The sequence below is a fragment of the Malania oleifera genome, chromosome 1 (assembly GCF_029873635.1).
Source record: "Malania oleifera isolate guangnan ecotype guangnan chromosome 1, ASM2987363v1, whole genome shotgun sequence".
In the NCBI taxonomy this organism is placed as follows: Eukaryota; Viridiplantae; Streptophyta; class Magnoliopsida; order Santalales; family Ximeniaceae; genus Malania; species Malania oleifera.
Genome location: NC_080417.1, coordinates 121,769,962 through 121,774,436, shown reverse-complemented (window position 1 = coordinate 121,774,436; position 4,475 = coordinate 121,769,962).

The window sequence follows — 4,475 nt, the reverse complement described above, 5'->3', positions numbered from 1 at the left end:
AGGCCCTAAATAAGTACTTGAATAAATATTTTTAAAATTATTTTTAAAAAATTAAATAAGTTTTGAAAAGTAATGAAAGATAATTTTTTAATCACTTGTAAGTGTAGTTTATCATAGATGGGTGTGTCTTATAAATATAATAAGTTTTAGTGACTATTTTTTAATTTTAAAAAATATATTAGAAAATAATTCTAATACTATTTTATTATGTATTATAACATACTTAATCATCAATAAAACACCATCAATATATATCATTGTAAATTTTGTATAAAGATTAAATATTTCATTCATTACATTTTAAAATTCTGAAAGAGCATTTTTAAAACCAAATGTCACTACATTCCATTCGTAATGTCTCAATAGTATTGTGAAAGTAGTATTATACTTATCTTTTTCTGCAATTTATATTTGCTAAAATCTGGATTTCATATCAAATTTTGAAAAGATTGAAACATTAAAGAGTCTACTTATTAAATCTTTTTTATTTAATATTAGATATATTATCAATTGAAATGTTTTATTCAATGGTTTGTAATTAATAACTAATCTAGGGGCTCCTCTCTCGATTTTAGCTTGATTTCTAATGTAAAAAGCAAAACAGCTCCATGGAGATTTGCTTTTTCTAATTAATTTTTTATCCAGAAATAATTTTTTTTAAACAATATTCTAATAGTTTTTGATTCATTCGAATAGGTCTTGCTTTTGTATGGATTTTTTCTTCAGAAAATTCTTTAGTGTAAGGTAATTTTACTAGATACTTCTTTCGCGACCAAAATGCATTGGGTAAATTTGAACAAACCTCATTTTCTAATTTTTCTTTAAATTGTTCAATTTTAATTTTGATTTCTAGAGATTGTAATCTTTCTTGAATCTTTTTATGATGAATTTCTTTTGATAACTGCTTTATGTGTTTTCTCTTATGTCTTATTAAATTTATTCTTTTTATGGCTAAGTCTTTCAAAGTATTGACTTATTTTTCTTTCATTTTATCAATAAATTCAAATAAAACTTCTTGTCCCGCAATTTGTGTGTGAATTCCATTTTCATCAACTTGAAAGAGTAGATGAGTGTGAAAAATGGCGTTCCTAGAATAATTTCCTGTTGCATATCCTTAACTAATATAATGTAGTTTTAAGGCAGATATCTTGATTACAAATATGCACATCAGATATTTCTTTGCTCAATATTTCTTTGCTCAAAATTTGTACTTATACCCCCAATTATCCCAAATTTGCAAGGATCTTTCTCCCCTTTTTGACATCCGCAAAAAGAGACTAAAGTGAAAAAATAAGCATTGAAGTGAATCCTTAGTTTTAGAGAAACTTCCAAATTCAAACAACTAGATAACATGTATTTCTAGATATGATCATTCAATTCAGACATGCAATAACCTAGTCCACTATCAACATCCATACACAAGTTCTGCAACAGCCTTGCAGATGACGTTCCATACAAGCATGAAATCCAATATTCTCAATCAATATAGTAAATAATAGTTCAAAATATCAGATAATAAGCATCCATTAAATGAAATCAAGCAATCAATACATAATGGATAGCAATTGCATTTCTCACAAGTCATAAAATATATAAGTGTAAGACAAGATAAAATTGTGAGAAAGCTTAATTTTTAGAACCATAGTGATTATAAGTTAAGCTGCTCCCCCTCAGTTATGCACTTCATTATATCTCTAGGCAACTTCTCGAGTGTGTTGTAAGCATAATTCACATAAAATCTATATAAATTTGTCCTCCTGAAGAGGTTTTGTGAATATATCGGCTCATTGCTCATTAGTTCACACGAATTCAAGTGCCACGCCCCCCTTTTGCACATGGTCACGAATAAAATGATGTCTAATTTCTACATGCTTAGTTTGTGAGATGGGATAGGGTTCTTTGAGATATTTATTGCACTAGTATTATTGCATTTTATAGGAACTGTATCATAGTGCAATCCATAGTCCATGAGTTGTCAACAACTTTTAGTCGTTATGTATTTAGCCTCGGTTGTGAATAGTGCAACTGAGTTTTGTTTATTGGAAAACAAAGAAACTAGAGATTGTCCTAAATTGTGACAAATGTCGCTCATGCTTTTTCGGTCTACTTTACTATCGGCAAAGTCAGCATAAGAATAACTGACAATCTCAAAAGAGGTATGCTTAGGATATCATAATCCTAACTCAATAGTCCCAATAAGGTATCTAAGTATCCTTTTGACTGCTAGCAAGTGAGACTTTTTAGGTGTAGCCTGAAATCTCACACACATACAAACACTGAACATGATATCAGGCCTGCTCGCAATCGGGTATAACAAGCTACCAATCATACCACGATAAAGTTTAACATCTACCGGTATACCTTCCTCATCTTTGTCTAATTTCTTGGAAGAGCTCATGGGTGTTCCTAAAATTTTACTATCTTCCATATTAAATTTCTTGAGTAAGTCTTTAATATATTTTCGACTCAAAGGAAAGTATTTTTCCTGAGGCCATTTGAAATGATTTTGAATTTTTTTTCAAAAGAATTTGCATGCTCCTCTAGCGTTCTCGGATAAATCTTCAAATTATTACTTTTTTGTTCTCATTTCATGATAACTTGGATTTTCTGCTGGGACTATTGCATAGTTCCCCCCTGAAGTCAACTTTTTAAGCAATTCGATGAATTTTTAAAGTTCGCTGGTGGGACAAGTTCACCATCCCTGAAGGAAAAGTTCGAGCTTGGCTTGCCCAAAACTCTAGTCAAAGTTTTCCTGTTTTTCAAGAAGGTCCTTCATAAAGATCTAAAGACAAAAAGATAGTTTTGGAAGACAAAGCTTTATCATCATGTTCTTTAAGGAAGTCCAAGTCCAAAAGTATCAAGGCTAAAATGCTCCAAATAATTGCTCAATTGAATTCAGACAATTCAGACTCATCAGACCATTCTGCCTACAGTTCTTCGGGTTCCCCATCAAATGACAATCTTAATTACTCTAGCATCGGCAATTGGTACGACTTTATGCAAAAGGAGGAAGATAAGAGGATGCCCGCTAAGTCATCTCATTCAAAAGTAGAAAGGTCACTGTCAAAGAAAAAATAATTCACTGATAAAAGCTTTCACATGGCCGACAAAAATAAAAGCAACCTTACCAAAATGTCCCTTCCTTATCAAAAGTTAGGCAAAGTTTGCGGTGCCGACGCATCCGTCCAAAATACTTTTCCTTTTCTGAAAAGCAGCCAACGCTCTAGTCCAAGTTTTTAAAGCAATACTTTATGAAAAGAAAAGTTTCTCCATCGGCAGCTCGACACGTTGCATCTTCAATTATTCAAAGCACTCAACACTTCTTTATTTAAAGGGAAGTCTACTTATAAGTTCAGCATCACCTCACCAAGGCATACAATTCGTCCAAGAGAGGTTTCATGTGTACCCTGAGCAATCACCTTAACTAAATTTCCATTTGTTCTTAGACTAAGAAGTCTAGAACTTTATTCAAGTGTATTGTTCAAAAGTAGATATAGTTATTCATAAGGTTGTCTCAGACAACACCTATCTTTTGTAAGTTATTTTGGAAGTGATATTTTGCTTTATAAATAAAATTACTACTTTGTTGTAATAACCCCAAAAAGGGTTATAGAAGATTAGTAGAGTGATTTAAAAAAAATTAAAATTAAAATTAAAATTAATTAATCGGATTTAAAAAATAATAATTAAAATTTATTTTTATTTTTATTAATAAAATATATTATTATTATTATTATTATTATTATATCCTCCTGAAGCTTGAGCTTCAGGAGACTTCTTCTTCTTCTTCTTCTTTCTTTTCTTTTCTTTCCTTTACTTTACGCAGCACTGAATACTCTCTCCCTCTCTCTCCTCTTATTCTCTCTCTCTCTCTCTCTCTCCTCGATTTCATGACAGATTTTCGCCCAATCGAAAATCCGAAGATACCACTGGACTCTATTCGCCGCTGCCGTCATTTCTACCGGAGCAGATCAGTGGTAGGAGCGGCATAGGTATATTCCCTAGGGTAAGCCATTTTTCCTTTTTTCTTTAATTTCTTGTGAAATATAAGTCCAATTGACGAACGGACACTACCACGAGAATCTAGGGATGATTCTCTACAAGTCTAGTGGGACGGAATTCTCATTAGGGTGTCGGGCCAAAACCTCAAATTTGGGGTGTGGGGGTTATTAAGGGGCTTATTTTTAATTAATTAGTATTAATTTATAAATGCTAAAATATTGAACATCTGGGGCTGAAGTAGGATTTCTGGAATTTAGGGTCCGGGTGAGCGCCACGGATGTAATTTTGGGACCCGTAGGCAAAATTCAGAAAATTAAGTAGGAGTGTTAAATAATAGTTTAAATATTAATTTGAGGTATATGGAGCCTAGGGAAGGCCAGATGAGTATTATTTTGGAGAAATAGATTAATTAATCTGGGAAAAATGTAAATTGCAGGAGTTAAATTTCGGGCGCCAAGGGCGTGAAATTTTGA